Raw genomic sequence first — 19339 nt, forward strand, 5'->3', positions numbered from 1 at the left:
TATATAATTATATAATTATATATATAAATATATATATATTTATAATTATATATATAATATAATATAATATAATATAATATAATATAATAAAAATATATATAATTATATATATATTGGCTATTAGCTTGAGATATATATATATATATGTAGAGGACCTACTATGGATTTAGGTAGGCTCTGTGCTCATTGCTTCAGTCTCTGTGCATTCATATGTGCCTTGCTTAGTTGATTCAGGGCCATTCTCCTGGTGTTCTCCATCCCTCCTGACTCTTACAGTCTGTCCGCTTTTTCTTCCACAGGATTCCCTGAGCTCTGAATGGAGGGATTTGGTGGAGACCTCCAATTTAGACTCTCCCTCTGCATAATGCATAATGTGGTTGTTTGCATCTCATTTGCTGCCAGAAGAAGTCTCTCTAATAATGAGTGGATAAGGCACTGATCTGTGAGTATAGCAGAATATCATGAGGAATTGGTTGACTTTTGTTCAGACTAATTTTGTTTAGTTCTCTGGTTCTTGGTTATCCAAGCACTGTTGGGTATGTGCTCCTTTTTGAGGAGTAGGCCTTCAAGTCAAATAAGACATTGGATACTCACACAAATTCTGTGCCACTATTGACCTCATATGTATTGCAGGCAGGAGAGATTGTAGGTCAGAGGTTTTGTGGCTGCGTTGGTGCATATGTTTCTCTTTCAGTAGCCTACAGAATACATTCTCACACCAAAGAGAATAGAACATAGGGGTGAAGGCTCCAAGTAGGTACCAGTTCAACTTCTCAATAAATTGTGTGAATGTTGTCCTTGGCCATGGGGCCCAAGCCTGGATTGTTTGAGGATTTCCCTTGGCCAACAATTCAATTGAATGCAACCCAGCCTCTCCACTGGAAGCCTTGCCTGGCTACAAAGAGATGGCCAGTTGATGGGGAAACTCTGTTTACCTCATTGCTACAAGTCCTCATTAGGATCATTTTCCTAGATTCCTGTAAGGATCTACTGCATTAGATGGTCACACCATTCCCAAAGGTCTGCCATTTCCAGCCATCTATACCTGTACGCTCGCCTCTAACCTATCTCCCCAATCTGTTCCTTTTGCTCCTTGTTCCATCCACCCTTAAAACCTCTTCTATTTCCCTTCCCTAGGGAAATTCATGCATTCCCACCTAGATCCCTCCTCTTCATCTAACTTCTCTGGGTCTGTGGTTTGTAGCTTGGCTAACATTTATTTAATGGCTAATAGTAACCCATAAGTGAATACATATCATTATTTTTCTTTCTTGGTCTGGGTTACCTCACTCAGGATAATTTTTTTTCTAGTTCTAAACATATGCCTGCAAATTTCATGATATTTCCTTTTTATAACTGAGCAATACTGCTTTGTTTAAATGTACTACATTTCTTTATCCATTCTTCTGGTGAGGGACATCCAAGTTGTTTCCAGTTTCTGGCTGTTATGAATAAAGCTACAATGAACATGGTTGAACAAAATGTCCTTGAGGTAGGATGGAGTGCTTTTTGGGTGTATGCCCAAGAATGGTATAGCTGGGTTTTGAGGTAGATTGCTTCCTAGTTTTCTGTATCAATTTTTCATTCAATTCTAGAAAGTCATTTCTTTCTTGACCTATTTTTCATTAAGTAGTGAGTTGTTCACTTTTCATGAGTTTATAATCTTTCTTTTGTTTTTGTTTTTATTGATATTCAGCTTTAATCTGTGGTAGTCAATAGGAGGCAGGGTGTTACTCCAATTATTATTATTATTAATTATTATTTTGTATCTGTTGAGACTTTCTTTGTGTCTGAGTATGTGATCAGTTTTGAAGAAAGTTCCATGAAGTACTGGGAAGAAGGTATATTCATTTGTGTTTGTGTAGATTTGGTTTATGATGTCAGTTAGTTCCAAAATGTCTCTGTTTAGTTTTTTTTTTTTTTTTTTTTTCTGGATGACATGTCTTTTGGTGAGAGCTGGGTATTGAAGTCTACTGAGATCAGTGTGTGAAGATCAATATGCAGTTTAAGCTGTAGTGTTTTCTTTTCTTTTTTAAAAATTTATTTATTTATTTTATTAATTACAGTTTATTCACTTTGTATCCCAACTGTAGCCCTCCCTCATCCCCTCCCAATCTCACCCACCCTCCCTCATCTCCTCCCATGCCCCTCCCCAAGTCCACTGATAGGGGAAGTCCTCCTTCCTTTCCCTCTGACCTTAGCCTATCAGGTCTCATCAGGACTGTCTGCATTGTCTTCCTCTGTGGCCTGGTAAGGCTACCCCCCTCAGGGAGAGGTGATCAAAGAGCCTGTCTGAGATCATTTATTCCTTGTGTTTTATTGGGTGTGGTTAACCTTTTTAGGTTGGATTTTCCTTCTAGTACCATATGTAAAGCTGGATTTGTAGGTAGATACTGTTTAACTTTATTATGGAATATCTTATTTTCTCCATCTATGATGACTGAAAGTTTTTCTGGGTATAATATTCTGGGCTGGCATCTGTGGTCTCTAGGAGACTGCTGCATATCTATCCAGGCCCTTCTGGCTTTCAGAGTTTCCATTGAGAATTTGGGTGTAATTCTAATAGGCTCATCTTCATATATTACTTGGCCATTTTCCCCTTGCAGCCTTTAACATTCTTTCTATGCTCTGTATGTTCAGTGTTTTGGTTATTATGTGGCAGGGGACTCTTTTCTGGTCCAATCTATTTGTTGTCCTGTGTATTTCTTGTACCTTGATAGGCATTTTTTCTTTGGATTAGGACCTTTTTTTTCCTATGATTTTGTTGAAAATATTTTCTGTGCCTTGATCTGGGATTCTTCTCCATTTTCTATTCCTGTTATTCTTAGGTTTGGTCTTTTTATAGTGTCTCAGATTTCCTGGTTATTTTGTGTCAGAAATTTATTAGGTTTAACATTTTCTTTTACTAATGTATCCATTTATTCTACCATATCTTCAATGCTTGAGATTCTTTCCTCCTTCTCTTGTATTTTGTTGGAGAAGATTGTCTCTGTAGTTCTATTCACATTCCTAAATTTTTCATTTTCATATTTTCCTCAGTTTTGTTTTCTCTTATTGCTTCTGTTTCCATTTTCAGGTCTTCAACAGTTTTATTCATTTCTTCCAACTGTTTGTATTTTCTTGGCTTTCTTTAAGGGATTTATTTATTTCCTCCAATATTTTGTTTGGTGTCCCCCCTCCCCAGATTTCTCTAAAGGATTTATTAATTTCTTTTTTAAGGACCTCTATCATTGTCATATAATTTGTTTTGAGATCTTTTTCTTGTGCTTCATTTATGTTGAAATATCAGGGCCTGCTGTAGTAGCATACCTGGGCTCTAGTGAAGCCATATTGCTCTGGCTGTTATTGATACGTCTTTCACTGCTTAAGCATCTGGGTTTGGCATGATTATAGGTCTAGGTTCTGATTTCTTTGTTGGGTGTGTGTTTTGTTACTTGGTTTTCATTCCTTTCTGCATTTTTGGAGAGTGTAATGGTTGTGTGCTGTCCGTTTTACTGGGTTGCTCAGCTGGTGTGATTACAGGGAACATAATGGAGAGACAGAGAAAGCGAGAGTGAGAGAGAGAGAGAGAGAGAGAGAGAGAGAGAGAGAGAGAGAGAGAGAGAGACTTCTGACTGTATGCGAGTCTAAGGATACATTTGTAGTGTAGAGAGGCCAGTGGCTCTCCACTGGGACTCTGCACAGCTCACAGTGATTTTCCTGACATCCAGCAGAAAGGCTGCCGGTGCTTTAAACCTTCAGATGGACAGTGCTGTGAGATGTGATGCTGTGAACACCACCTTTGATATCAGAGCCTGCAGAAGTGCACATGGCATTGGAAGTGGCCGTGATAACAAGCGTCCACCTCCTAACTTCATCATATGGAGACTGTTGCATTTTCTGTGTATCTGGAGCCCATGGCTTCCACATTCTCGGGGAACATTCAGAAGTCCAATTTCTAAAGCTTAAGACATAAAGCTTAAGAATAACCTTGCAGTTCTGCTTTTGTCATTAGTGACAGGCCATGGGTCGAAAGGTCCCACATGGTGCATGCAGACATTGTGATAACTATTTGACCACTTAGAAATATTTCTAATCTGTGGTTGTCTTTCTAATCTGTGTCCGGAAATTCTCAGCCATTCACAGCTGTGTTCCATTTTAGGTAATGCGTTAGTCCCACTCTCCCAGAGCTTTAGTTTTTTTTTTCTTATTCTTTTTAAAAAATCTTTTGTTTTCTACAGCTTTATTAAGAAATGTTGAGGTTTTATATGGTTTTATCCCATTTAATCTTCCTTAATGTTCCCCTGCTTCTTTCTTATTGATTGAATTCATTTTTTGACATATATGTATATGATGCATTCTGTTTACTGTCATCCACACCTCCTTTATCCCTCCCTCCTTTCATCTCCTCCCTAGGAGTCCCTTTCCCACATTTGTCACTTCTTGATTTGTGACTCACTCAGTTTAACCAGGGCCCTTTGTGTGACCACAGGATTGGGAGTGTCCATTGAAGCCTGGTGGGCTCACCAGTGGATATATGATGGAACACAATGACTATCTCTTTCAAGAATCCATCTGTAGTCAATAATTAAGCAGGCAAAAGTGGGACCCCATGATCCCCTCCTCCATGGATGGTTGGCTGTTAATAGAGCCAGTCTTGTGTAGCCTTGTCCAAGTAGCTATGGCTGCTGTGGGTTCCTGTTTGCTCTGGCTGTGTCATGCCCTGACAATGGCATTTCAGAGCCACTCCTTCCTTTCCAGCTCTTAGGCTTCTTTTGTCCTCTCTTCTGCTGTGTTCCTTTGGGTCTTGTATGTAAATGCCCTCTTTAGGGCTGAGTACTCAACTGTCACTCTCCATACCTCTGGCAGCCATGAGGTTGACATCAGGTGTCTTCCTGCACTTGTGCTCCACTTTCTATTTTGAAACAGAGTCTCTTGCTGGACCTGAAAGTCACCTCTTTGGCTGGACTGTCTCACCAGATGACCCAGTAGCTTTGTGTTCCTGCATTCTCAGAGCTGCTGGGATTACAGGTGTGCTCTGCTGAGCCTGGCCTCTTCATTTATTTTTGGTTGGCAAATGCTAGGGGCTGAACTCGGGCCCTCATGCTTGTGCAGGAGGCATATTATTTACTGAGCTGTCTCCCCAGAGCCTCTTTTCCCTTTTTATATGTTCCACACACTTTGTTGGAGATTGCTTTTTAGAATGCCTTGTCATTTACTACTGCACGCTATCTGATGCTCACGGGTGTGATTTTAAAAGCTGCACTTAGTTTCTTCTTCTTGTAGATAATTCCTGCTCATGTGAAACACCGAAGAAAGTCAGAAAAGGGCAAATTGGAAACTGTTTTAGATGCTGTTGTGTAACAGAGGTTCTGTCTCACTTATGGTTTTAGCTTATGGGAAGCAACCTTGGACTCTTTCTTCCAAGTGACAAGTGTCTCTATTATTCTGGAAGAACGTAGAATTTGTGCTAATAAGTTATCTCATAGTGAGCACCCCTATTTGCTTCAGGATGGGACCTGGTCATGTTAGAAAGTCTAACAATGTGGATGAGGAGTTAGGGTTTTGAGCTGTATGACATTAGTCCAACTTCTAGGGAGGTATTGAGAGTGAAATTAAGTTCAGTCTTACTCCCACCGACACAATCAGTCATGACTGGGAAGTGACACTTGAATCTACTCCACAGCCCAGGTGGACCCCCTGGCGGGACCATACACGTTAAGGTGTCACACCTTGAGCGTGATGTGTCCTGGGGATAAGGACCTTCCAGATCTCTTCTTTTGACTGGCTATGATTTCTGTACTTGTACTTTTTTGGTGTGTAACAAATCTATAATTACAAGAAGTTTGCTTTTAGACTGTGAGTTATTATAATAATATTATAACAACATTATAATAACATTGTCAGACGGCTGTGAGAGCCCTTTGAGTCAGTCAGAAGTGAAGACTTGGGGGGAGTTTGAGCTTGTGGCTGGCATCTGAACCCAGAGGCAGTCTTATGAAGTCTTATGAAGTCTCCAGCTACACAGGGCCAGAATTGCATTATTGACACTTACCCCTCAGATGCCCTGCCTATTTGAGAAATTTTATTTTAGTCTTTATGGATTTTTCTTTTTCCTAGGTGAAATTATCCCACCTATACAATTTTGTTGGCATTGTATTTTTTGGTCAGTTGGAACTTCCCATATAAATGCAGGCATGTGGCATTTCATCGTGTTTCATTTTAATGTGCAATTTCAGTAGAGTGGAGGTTTGGGAAACCATGTCTGGAACACGTCCAACACCATTTCCCACTCTATGTACTCACTTCATATATGTTCCATCTTGCTGATTTTCACAATAGCTACCATTTTTATTCTTATATTGGTTATGATGGTCTTTGATGTGGCTACTATAATTGTTCTGGAGTTCAATACTATACTATTTAAGATGATGAACTTGACCAGCACTGTGTGTGTTCTCACTGTGCCTCTGGCCAGCTGTTTCCCTTCTTGGTCCTCCCTCTTCTCTAATATACAGAAATACTGAAATTAAGTCTGGCGAGAACCTTCTAATGCTCTCTAAGTTTCAACTTGAAGGGTCTTGACATCTTGATATGCTGAGGTTTCTATGGCACATCAGGCGGCATCTTCACCAGTAGCTTCTCCTAGGCTCTCTGCAGGGACTCTCATCCTGACTCATGCTGTCCCACCTCAGTTTCCCTCAATGACTCCTTAAAATCCTGGGGCCTCTACTACATCTGAAGCTGGGCCTTAATCAATGGCCTCTCTTAGTCTGTGATGGGATAGGCTTCAGGTTCTCCATACAACCCTCAATGCTTTAAAAACTACTACCATGAGAGAGAGACTCATTACCAAGTTCATCTGCCAGCATTCACTGCGGCCTTGTCCTACTTTGGACAATAGCTCTGAGGATATACATCCCACAAGGTTTTGTCTCAATGATGCTGGTCTTTTTTGAATCACAGTCTATTTCTTCAGCCCTAGCCAACCAGCATTCATTGTCTGAGGAGGCAAAAGTTTCACTTCAGTGGTGCTGGTCTCTTTTTTTTTTTTTTTAACCATTGCTGATTCTTCAGCCACAGCTTACTAGAACTAGATCCTTAACACAAATTATATGAACTGTCCAAATACAGTCTTTGAAAGACTCAAACCTCCCTCTGAAATTTCACATGCCAGGCCTTTATCGTCTATATTCTTCTCAGTAAGATCCCACAAAACATCCCATTTAACAAATAATATTCTGAACTCTCCAGCCCAAAGTTCCAAATGCTGCCATAATCCTCCCCCAAAATAACATGATCAGTTCTATGCCATCAACACTCCAATTACTTGCACTGATTTCTAGTTTGCTTTCTATTGCTGTGAATAACACCAGAGCCAAAAATAATTTGGGGAGGAAAAGGTTCATTTCATCTTAAAGCTTAAAGTCCACCAATGAAGGGAAGCCAGGGCAGGAACTCAAGGCAGGCACCCAGAGGCAGGAACTGAAGCCAAAACCAGGCAGAAACACTGTTTACTACCTCCCTTCCCATGGCTTGATCAGTGCGCTGTTGAATACACCCCAGGACCAGCTGCCCAGGGTGGCACATCCCAGTTGACTGAGCCATTTCACATAAATTATTATTAGTCTATAAATTATAGACTTGCCTGCAGACCAATGCTATGGAGACAGTTCTTCAACTGAAGCTCCCTCTTCTCAGATAAGGCCAGCTTGCATCAGGTTGACAAAACTGAGCAACATCAGCACCAGGGAGCCTATGATTCCATGCCTGGAAGTTCCAGACCTTCTCTATCATACGATCGATCATGTCTTTGTTGGGTACTCTTCAAGTATTTCCTTTTACTGCAGAAGAATTTTTTGTTTTTTAAAAAAAACTAAGTAGATGTATAGGTTATGCCCTTGCTTTCTGAATTTGTGACCTTGGATAAGAAAGAGGAGGCTGGCATTTGTTAGAGCCCAGTTCTGTATTCAAAGTTAGGGGTTGAGAGAAAACCTGAGAAGGTAAGAAGACAAGAGAAGAGGATGGTCCAGGTCAAAATCCAGGAAGATAATAGAAGGGAGGATGGTGGCCCAGGCAAGCATGCTAACCCAGAGGCTTAAAAGAAAGAAGCTTCTGGCATTGTGTGGGCATACTAGCTCCTTTTGAAGAGTTGTGTGGAATTTTATTGTCGGATAAAACTCCATTTCTACACCATTTAAACAAACTAAAAGTACATAGTAGGAGTATGAGTTTGTCTGTCACCCCTGTGTGAGTTTGTGTGAATGAATGTGAAGGAGATGGAAGTACATACATTTTATCACTTTATTTCATTTGTTTTTTTTTTTTTAATATTTGAGCACAGTATTAGCTGAAGGAATAGTTGTCAATAGTTAAGGAAGTAATTAATGTAGAATCTGGCATAGATGCATCAGTTCAATTTGAAAACAATTTTAGTGGCCAAAGAGATTGTATTTTATTGAAATGCAGGAGAAAAAGATTTAGTGAAGACTTCTGATTCTTTCTTTTTTTTTTTTTTAATGAAAGGTGTTAGATTACACAAGAGTTGTTTATAATGTGGTTGTTGTTAAGTGCATTACTTCTGAATAGGCAAAGTAGCACATGATAATGGGTGAGATTATAACAGTAAGAACAAGTAACTTCTCTAACAAGCTACAAACAAACAGCTGAGTGCCAGAAGCAGGGAGCCTATGAAGTCCAGTCTCCCCTTAAGATTTATAATGTGTTGATCCACCAGAAGGAAGTCACAGGGTTGGAAGCCCTTCCAATCTTGCCTAATTTGGCAATGCTTTCAGATTCTAGTTAGTTTGAAGAGGGAGGAAAAGATATTAGGCAAATCCTCCATCCCGCTGGGCTTTGGAAGGAGGAGCAGAGGAAACAGAGTGTGGACCCCACCTGTTCTTAGAGTCAGCTCCTGGCTCTGCTTCACTGCCAAGTGAGCCTTGGGCTGGCCCTGTTATCCATCCCAGAACGAGTTACCAGTGTACAGCATAGGGATCTAACCAGAAAAGTGTGTATACCCTCTTCCAGTGGAGACTTGCCATAGAGATAATTCTGAGACAAAGGGAATAAGGCAGAGATGGTTTGCCTTCGTCAACGGCCAGTCCCTTGCCAAGAGACCTCAGAGGGAGTGCTGGGTGCTTTTGTTGGGTTTTGATACCGCAGACCCTCGTGGGGAGACTGTCCATAGGTGGCTACCCGGGCTGATGTCTGGCTAAAGCTGGGAGGTCTCTAGCAGTTGGTAACTCTCAGCCTACCAGAGATGCAGTGTCTGTATGTAAAGCTTTTTCCTTCTATTTGTATTTGTAGGGTAGGTCTAGTCTTAAGATCAACTACCAAATGAGCAAAATCTGTTCCTGTGGAACCGAGTCCTTTTGTGCCCCTTGGTGTTCTGGTAGATGAAAAACAGTCATGAAGGCTTGGGAGGAGGACTAATTGAGCAATCCTATCTCCAGGAGAAATAGAAAATACGCCTTGGGGGCAGGAACAAAGCACCTGGAGCTGTCCCGTAAAATCCTGATCTAAAATTCCAGGATGGACCATAAGTCCTTTTAAAGTGAGAGAGGAGCGACCCAAAATAAGACCAACACTTCCTTCAGGCAGGGGGCCTTCAAACTCCACTGGGACAGGTCGCACCCCCATGTGTGGCATTAATAAGAATTGGGAGGTGGAATGGAGGTCCAGCCCTGCTGATCCTCTTGTTTCTCTACAGCTGGATAAACCCTCCTGTTGTCTGCCTGTGTCCCATTTTTTGGGGGGCCCTGAGACTTGGGGCCCTGAGACCCGTATTTTTGAATATTCTCATTCCTCTCATTAGGGGGGTTTTCATGCTGGATAAGTTTTCCCTGAATATCTCTAACTGAACGGCATTCATTAGCCCAGTGATTGCCTTTTTTACACTTAGGGCAAAGTCCAGGAACTTTCTTTTGCACAGACACACAACAGCCTCTTTTTAAATGACCCATTTTGCACAGTTAAAACAAACTTTATTGTTTCCAGAACTTGGGCGGTTATTGCTTTGTAATATGGCTGCCGCCAGGCCGGTGTTGGTAAGCGGGCCTCCGAGTCCTCGGCAAACTTTTATCCAATCTGTTAGTCCTTTGCTCTTTCTGGGGGTAATGACTGCCTTGCATTCTGGTGAAGCATTCTCATACACCAGTTGCTCTATCATTGGTCGGACCCTTTCCGGGTCTCCAAATATTCTGCCTGCTGCGTCTGTCATTCTGGCCAGAAATTCTGGGAATGACTCCTGAGGACCCTGGATAATTTTTGTTAAATGGCCCTCGGTCCCATCCTTCTTTGAAAGGGCCTTCCATGCTTTAATTGCAGCAGCAGATATTTGGCCGTACGCTCCCCAATCATAATCTGTCTGTTGCTGAACATGTGGACCTTGTCCTGTTAGTAGCTCAAATGTCCAGCTTCGTTGATTGTCTTCTGCATTGGCATTAGCCCAAGCTTGGGATTGACAGGCATCATGCCATAAGGCTTTCCATTCCAAATACACTCCCATATTAGGGAGGGCAGCTTTCACTACAGTCTGCCAATCATTTGGGGTCATTGCTGTAGAGCCTAGCCTCTCAAGCTGCTTAATTGTGAAATTAGCATCAACCCCGTACTTATTAACTGACTCTGTCAGTTCCTTGACTAGAGGGTAATCTACAGGTACGTGGACACGGCCTCCCTCCACATCTTCAAATACTGGAAAAGTCTGAAAAATTTTGTGTCTATCTTTTGTTGAAAAGAAGGAATCAGGACAGTGCCTCCCGGTGTAGGGTGGAGGAGCACTAGAGACAACGGGAGTGGCCGACTGAGAAAGTGCGCCCTTCCTGTTCCTCATACTACTTTGCTTCTGATACAACAGTAATGGCCACTCATCCGGGTGGTATCGTTCTTCCTCATAGCGGGCTGCTTCCCCCTCTAAGTCCTCTTCCTCAGAGGAATTTAGCTGCTCAGATTCAGAGCTATTAAGCCCCAAAGCCTCCAATTCTTTTATTGGATAAAGAGGCTTCTCTTTTGGGTTTCTCCTTCCCTTCTCACCTTTCTCTCCCAGGGCGTCTTTTCCCTTACCTCTCGCTCCTGTGGCTTTAACATCTGCAGAAGGGCCTTTTTTCTTAGAGATGTCTTTATTTCTATCCATTGGGGCCCCTAATCTTTTGTCACGTTCTGTTTCTGACATGCCATCTTGTATCTCCTCTAACACTCCCTTAGTGCCTACTCTTAGCCTTTTGTTAATCTCTTCCCTTCCGAGGTCGCCCTCAAGCTTGTACGAAACCAAAAGAAAGAGGGCGAGGGCAACAATCACAACAGGGAAAGCAATAAGGGCTTCTGCTAGCTGAAATGAAAGATGAGATAAATCAAGACCAAACATGCCTCTCAGAACTAACCTCGATGCTGCAGTTCTGAATCCTCCCCGCAAACGGGGGCTCTCTTTGGCACCGACGATGGCAGGCTCCCTGCTTCCCGGGTGGTTCAATCCCGGGTTTCGGCACCAGATGTTGCGAGCCGTGTGATCGTCTCGCCAGCAAGAATGCACACGGACAACAGGATCCTTCTGAAACAGGCTTTATTACAGTCAAGCAATGAAAGGAGGAGAGAGCGAGCCCCGAAATGGTGCTGTTTATATAAGCCCTGGTCGCACCTAAGTGACGTGAAGTGACGTGTCATAGCCTGATTGGCTGCTCACTCATCACCCCGTCTGATGGCCCGGGCTCGGGCAGTGGCTTGGTGTGCTTTCGCAACTCGCACATGTGCTCTAGAGGTTCTTTACAGTTCTGAGGGCGGATGTCAGCGCCATTAGATGGCGTCTGAATCTCAGCTCTCCACATCTGACAGCAAATGTTGCAGAGGATGTGGAGAGAGAAGAGCACTTATTTGCTGTTGGTGGGGGTTCAAATCAGCATTGTCACTATGGAAGCAAGCTGGGAGAGTCCTCAAACATTAAAAATAAAGCTACCATATCGTCCAGCTATTTCACTCTAAGGAATAGACCCAGAGAACTCTATTCCCCTCCATAGAGATGTTTGTAATCCCATGCTTATAGCTGACTTATTTACTACATCAAGGAAACAGAACTAACCTAGGTGTCTATCAATAGATGAATAGATACTGAAATTCTGGTACATATGTAAAATGGAATACTATTCAGCTCTAAAAAATGAAATCACAAAATTTGCAGGAAAAAGATGGATTTAGTAGGTATAACCTTAAATGAGGCCACATAACCTCAGAAAAAAAACTCTGCTCTATCTTGCATGCAGATGCTAGCTTATAATGTGTATACTGTATGTAGACAAATGTGCCTGTGGACACAGTATAAGATGCAAGAAGGAGAACCAGAAAGGGTAGCTGTTAGGGAATGAGGAAGGACAGAGTGCAGGTGAGAGACATGTATGTCATGAAAGAGGATATAAAGCTACTTATTTTTCTAGTTTTGACTCTATGATGGATTTTTTTCATTTTTTTGTGGTGTATAATTCCATAAAATATATTCGATAGTGAAAGTGTGAAATCCAATGGGAAGGTCCACAGCTTCAGAATGGGTGTTCTAGAAGTTCATTGAGATGCACAGACTTTGGGTCTGGTTAATTTTGCTCTGTGATGTTTTTATTTGCAAGTTAGTGATAATAAAGTTTAATAAATTAAAAAATACCCTAAATTTAAACAAGTAAAGAGGTGTAATGCTAGGTATTGGATGGGTCAGTCAGGGAGGGGCTAGATTTGATTTGCTGGAAAGTGTTGTGCAGGCTGCTGGGAAAAACAAGAAATGAGTAGTTTTACTCAGCTGTGGACCTTGCATACTGTACATACTGATTTGCTAGGCCAGATGTGCTCACTGATGCAATAGTGGCATGGGTGTAATGGGTTAACCAACTACTTTCTGATTGGACTTGAGGCCTACTCTACAAGAGAGAATTCACTGTAAACCTGGTCAAAAGTCTGTGGCGTGGGAAATCATAGGCCCTAGGGTGAAGCCTACTATTCTCGTTTTAATAAATAGTCATGTTGTGAAGCTACCTTCTAACCTTTTAAGTATTTGTTCATACTGATAGACCTGGGCTGTTCTCAACTTTAGCCAGAAACTTTTTTTTTTTTTTTTTTGCAGTGGGCAGCAATTATAATTATAAAGATGCATTACTGGTCAAAGTGCTGAGAATAACTGAGTGTTTAATTCTAAATGGAGCATCTTCATTAACCTTTCTGCCAAGGCTCAGGGGACATTGTGGAAGAGAAATCAGGAAGAATGAAAGTATTGGAGGATGCAGAAGAGTGCTGGGAAATATTGTCTTCTGAATGTGCCATCGGTATTATTATACTCATAAATCTCAATAGCTATGACTACCTGTACAAGGCCTCCACAAAGAAGCCAGCCCAAATTATAGCACAGGCTGGGGTTGACTTTGAGGTTCCACTCCTAACTAAGGAGCTCTTAGGAACTGACAGCCACTGGAGAGGGAGAATCATTATTTGTGTATGTTGCCGGTGATCCGGTGGATAGCCCCACATTCATGCAATTATGGGCAGCATTTATAGAATTAGTGGGTTATCGTGGGGGGAGATTTGAGTGTTGGACATGCCTGGGGGATATTTGGAAAGAGTTGGAGGGGGAAGGTGGGAGTGGGTATAATTATGTGTTATTGTATACACATATGACATTATCAAAGAATAAAAATAAGAGCTTAGAGGGTACTTTAATAGCATGCCAGTTTAACAGGATAATAGCATTAGAGTCTTCCCTGGAGGCTATGGCTTAGTCACCCACTGGAAGTCTGCCAATGGAACCATGATGGAAGGATACAACTGAACATACTGTGGCGTGGGTATGTGTTGTATACACATATGACACACAGACTGAGAGAAAGACATACACAGAGTGAATATGTGATGTGTGTGTGTGTGTGTGTGTGGTGCAAATGTGGTGTATGGGTGTGTATGTACATTGTATGTGTGGTATATGTGTGTTCATATGTGTATTTTATGTGTGGTGTATATATGGCATGTATATGGTATATGTATACGTGTATTTTGAGCATACATGTTTACATGTATTGTGTGCAAGGCATGTGCACATGTGAATGTGAGTATGTATGCTGCATTTGTGTTTGTGTGTATGATATGTATATAATGTATATATGTGTGATATGTATGTGTGTGTACAGGTATGTGTGTGCCTGTGTATGCGTGTGGCATGAATGTGTGAATATGCATGTAATGTGTACATGTGTGATGTATATGTGAGTGGTATATGTTTCTCTGTGTGTGGTTTATGTGTGTGTGATGTCTGTATGGAATATGTATATGTGATATATTTGTATTTCTGTGTGGTGTACATGTATTTGAGTGTATGTCTATGTGAATACGTGCCATTTGTGGCATATGTGTGTGTACCCTGATAAGACTGTAAATATCATGAAAGTGCCATTATGTCTATTCCAGTTTTGCTTGCATCCTAGGCATTACAGAAAATAAGTCACTCTAGATATGGCAGAGCTTTGAGCTTAGTTTGTGATTGTGTCCTTTAGTCGTGGTGTGACTGCAGGAAGTGACAACATCCTGAAGGAGTTTACCACATCTTAGCTGCACTCAAGGAGAGATCTCAAACTCTCCCGAGGGAGGAGGGAGATACTGTCTCAGTAAACAAGGGTGCTATGGGTGCTTTCCCTGGCCATTTTCCTGCAAATATTGGAAACCTACCAATCCTGCTTTTCCATACCACAGCTGCATATGGTACACCTCCACCATTCTAGACCAGACTGCTTGGACCTTTTGATGCAGCAGTTCCAGAAGCAGCCAGCCCCCCCCCCCAGAAAGTATCAGGGCTCAGTGACACATCTTTAAGAAGGGGTTGATTCCTAAGTGTGGGGTCGTTATTAATCAAAGATGCAGTTTGGAGCCACTGGCCTTAAGGAATTGCTTTGGAGAGAAAATAATATCTGAGCAATTGTCTTTGTATCAGAGCTTTGAATACTTCAGTGGACACTGAACTCAGCTGGGATTGTATGGTGCATAGGCCAGAGCAGGGTCTCAGGGCCAGGTGAGAAGGAACCTGTCCAGGAGGGTGCAAGACCTGGAGGAGAGCAGGTCAGACCATGCTAGGGGAGAGCAGTGCAGTGGTTGCCCAGAGAACAATGTGGCTGTGTTTGTCTGGCAGGTGTGGGAGGCTGAGCAGAATGGGCAGCTTTCTGCACTGGCCTTGAATAAGCTCAGAGTTTGCAAACTGAAGGGGCTCAGAGCAGACAGTCGACTATGCAGTGGGGGCAGGAGTTTAGAACCGGGAGGGACCCTTGCTAAGGTAGTGCCTTCCTTAGTAGCATGTTTTGCATGGAAACTCATCAACCAAGGCAGACTGACCTCCAGACTTCCCTTGACCCCTGTCTTCTGTCCTACTGCTTGGGATTGTGTGTGTATATGAGTGTACGTGATGTGCCCGTATGTTTGCACATGTACACATGTGCATTCATAGAAGCCAGAGGCTGCTGTCAAGTGTCTTCTTTTGGTCTTTCATTGAACCTAGAACTCAATTACTGGCTAGTCTGGCTGGCCAGATAGATCAGGGCCCTGTTGGCAGGACATTTTGATAGATTTATAAATCGAGACAAGACTCTTGTTCTGGAGGCCTTTGTGACAAAGTGTGAGTTTGTGAAGTACATTGTATCTGTAGGTTTCCATTTTAGCCAGTCTCCTGTTTTTGCTTGTTTTTTTTTTTTTTTTTTTTTTTTTTAGATATTAGCAGATATTAATTACACACAATAATGGACTTCATATATGCATATAATGTACTTTGATTATATTTACCACAGCCTCTCTTATAAACTCTCATTCCTGATTTTCTTTGCTTTCTTTCCAACCAACCCCCCCTGTACTATCATGTCTTAGTTAATTATGTTTTAGTCATGCTTCTGAGGAAGTTTTTACCAATGAGCTTTATTGGGGTTGGTTACATAAGAAGTGGCGTTGGTTTCTGTACAGGAGGGTAGTTACCAGTGGCTAAATCACTGACAAAACATCTCCTCTTTCCCAGAAACCATCAACTGTCAAAGGCTTCTCAAGGAGAAACGGAACCCTCCTCCTCTCCCCACGGCCATGTTAATAAGCCCAGTGTTACCGAGGTCTGTGTCCGTTTATGAGCAGAAGACCATATGAGCAGATGACCATTTGGTGCCCATAAGACCACATTGTACAGTACTCCTCTCCTTCCTCCGGCTCTTAATTCCTTCTGTCTTCTCTTCTGCCATGTCCCCTGAGTCTTGGAAGAAATGATATAGATGTCCTTATGGATGAGCGCTCAACAGTCACTTATTTTCAGCATTTTGACTGGTTATGCATCACTCTAGTAACCACTGCTTACTTCAAAAAGAAGCTCACCTGACCAAAGCGGAGAACAACACTAACCTATTGGCACATACATATATTTAGGCAGTTTGATAGACACAGCATGGCTAGCAAACCAACAGTTATAGTTTCTCCATTAGGCCTCATGCTTCCTCAGCCATGGGCTTCTATCCATGTTTATAGTAAGAGACATTAGTTCTCTTCTATGGAGTGGGCCTCAAATCCATCAGAACTTGGTTCTTTTTCCTTTTAACAGTAACCACTGTTGCTCTAATGGACATCTCTTGCTGGACAGGTTGGTAGTAGAACATACAGTGTCCATAGCTGGTTGAGACTGTTGATTTTTCTCTACCAGCAGCCTGAATAGCACTTCCTAGCTCTATGGATACTTGCTAATTGAGAGGAAGCTTCCAGCTTGATTTCCTTGTGTCCGGAAACCGGGGTGTCTCCTCAGCAATAGAGCCTTATTCTCCATCTGGTGGTGGCAATACCATGTATTGTTTGGGGCACTGAGGAGCCTCTCTGCCCAACAACTTATAGAGAGGTGGCTGTCACTGGCCCAGCTGATATTTCTGTTTATCTGCTTGCAGATATATATTTGCTCCAAATCCAAGCTTGGCACATACAACTATGTGATAATAGTTGGGATTCAGGTGAATGTGAGGCTTTCCCATCCTGTTCAGATCCAGTGGTCTTGGACCTGTGATGGAGACATTTAGATCATGGTGCTGATTATAGAGCTGGCTCACATGGGAACACCAGATAACTAGAGACAGTGTCTTTTTTCTGTTCATCTTCACTCAGCTTCCCTTTCTTCCCCCACTCCTGTCTGCCTTTTGCTTCACTTCTTTATTTTGTCAGTTTCTCTATTTCTGGAAGGATCTATTCTGTCTCTCCCTCATGCGAACCCTGCTGAGGCTGTTGGCCCATAGCCTCTCTACTTCAGTGGAACCTCGGCAGTCACCCTCTTCATTCTCCATAGGGCTCAGTTTCCACAGCATGTGGGGTGACTTCACACTGCAGTCTATATGGGAAGATGTCCTCTGATATCTTGAGGCACTGCTTCCCGTTTTGCCATAAGTACATTCTGGAGGATGAGGAATCCTGGTCCCTGGTCAATGGGCTCCAGGAAAAACCTTGGATCAGGAATTGGCGGGTCCCTAAGGACCCAAGGTCATAAACTTGAAAATTCCAGCAATGGGCATGCAGAACTGTCTGCCTAAGAATGCAGACACAAGGACCCAACAAGGAGAAGCAGACACAAGAGGCAGAGGCTCATCCCTTTTATAGTGCAGGCTCCTGTCCTTATTGTCTCACTATAATCCACTCTGTAGCTCCCATAAGCACTTTTTCTAAAGTGTTGGTCTCCTGCCATCTTCTCTTTAGTTGGTATCATAGTTAGCTTCAGCTGGCAACTTGGCCTAAACCTAGAGTCACCAGGGAAGAGGGAACCTCAACTAAAGAATTATTCGGATCAGATTGGCTTGTGACCACATTTGCAGCATTTTCTTTCTTTCTTTCTTTCTTTCTTTCTTTCTTTCTTTCTTTCTTTCTTTCTTTCTTTCTTTCAAGCATAAAGTTTTAAATATTTTAACATCAATTACATTTTATTCACTTTGTATCCAAGCTGTGCCTCCTCCTTCATCCCCTCCCAATCCCACCCTCCCTTCCTCATCTCCTCCCATGCCCCTCTTCAAGTTCACTGATAGGGGAGGTCCTCCTCCTTTTCCATCCAACCCTAGCCTATCAGGTCTCATAAGGACTGGCTGCATTGTCCTCTTCTGTGGCCTGGTAAGGCTGTTCCTTTATCAGGAGGAGGTGATCAAAGAGCCAGTCACTGAGTTCATGTCAGAGATAGTCCCTATTCCCCTAACTGGGGGAATCCACTTGGATACTGAGCTGCCATGGACTACATCTGTGCAGGGATTTTAGGTTATCTCCATGAATGGTCCTTGGTTGGAGTATCAGTCTCAGGAAAGGCTCCTGTGCCCAGATTTCTTAGTTCTGTTGCTCTCCCTGTGGAGCTCCTGTCCCCTCCAGGTCTTTCTATCTCCCCCTTCTTTCATAAGATTCCCTGCACACTGCCCAAAGGTTGGCCGAGTCTCAGCATCTGCTTTGATACACTGCTGGGCAGAGTCTTTCAGAGGCCCTCTGTGGTAGGCTTCTGTCCTGTTTCCTGTTTTTTCCCTCTTTTGATGTCTGTTCTGTTTGCCTTTCTGAGTGAAGATTGATCATCTTACTCAGGGTCCTCCTTCTTGCTTAGCTTTTTTAAGCGTACAGATTTTAGTATGTTTATCCTATATTTTATGTCTAATATCCACTTATAAGTGAATATATACCATGTGCGTCTTTCTGCTTCTGGGATACCTCACTCAGGATATTCTTAGTTGCTAAAAGATGTAGGAGGGCCCAGACCTCTCTAGGCAGTGCCATTTCTTGAGGTTGACCTGGGCTCTATAATAGTGGTAGCTGTGCAAGCCAGCAAGCAGTACTCCTCCATCTCGGATTCAGGTTCTGCTTTAATCTCCTGCCCTGAGCAGATGCTGAGACTTATAACCAAACCTTGGGCAGAGTGCAGGGAATCACATAAAAGAACGGGAAGTTAGGAAGATCTGGAGAGGACAGGATCTCCACAAGGACCAAATATATCTGGGCACAGGGGCCTTGGCTGAGACTGATACTCCAACCAAGGACCATTCATGGAGATAACCTAGAACCCCTGCACAGATGTAGCCCATGGCAGCTCAGTATCCAAGTGGGTACCCTAGTAAGGGGAACAGGGAATGTCCCTGTCATGAACTCATGGCTGGCTCTTTGAACTTACCCCCACCGAAGGAGGAGCAGTTTTGCCAGGTCACAGAGGAAGACAATGCAGCCACTCCTGATCAGACCTGATAAGCTAGGGTCAGATGGAAGGAGAGGAGGACTTCCCATATCAGTAGACTTAGAGAGGGGCAGGGAGGAGATGAGGGAGGGAGGGTGGGATTGGGAGGAAATGAGAAAGGGGGCTACAGCTGGGATACAAAGTAAA

General features: G+C 42.7%; 1 long non-coding RNA gene across 1 annotated transcript in view; it reads left to right on the forward strand.

The window, feature by feature from the left end:
• Window positions 1–304: 304 nt before the first annotated feature.
• LOC132646736 (uncharacterized) overlaps window positions 305–19339 on the forward strand; it is a 132288-nt gene continuing 113253 nt past the window's right edge. Inside the window, exon 1 of the long non-coding RNA XR_009584987.1 lies at window positions 305–442. This is a non-coding gene — a long non-coding RNA (uncharacterized LOC132646736). The remainder of the gene's footprint in view (window positions 443–19339) is intronic.

This window comes from Meriones unguiculatus, chromosome 12 (genome assembly GCF_030254825.1).
Source record: "Meriones unguiculatus strain TT.TT164.6M chromosome 12, Bangor_MerUng_6.1, whole genome shotgun sequence".
Classification (NCBI taxonomy): domain Eukaryota; kingdom Metazoa; phylum Chordata; class Mammalia; order Rodentia; family Muridae; genus Meriones; species Meriones unguiculatus.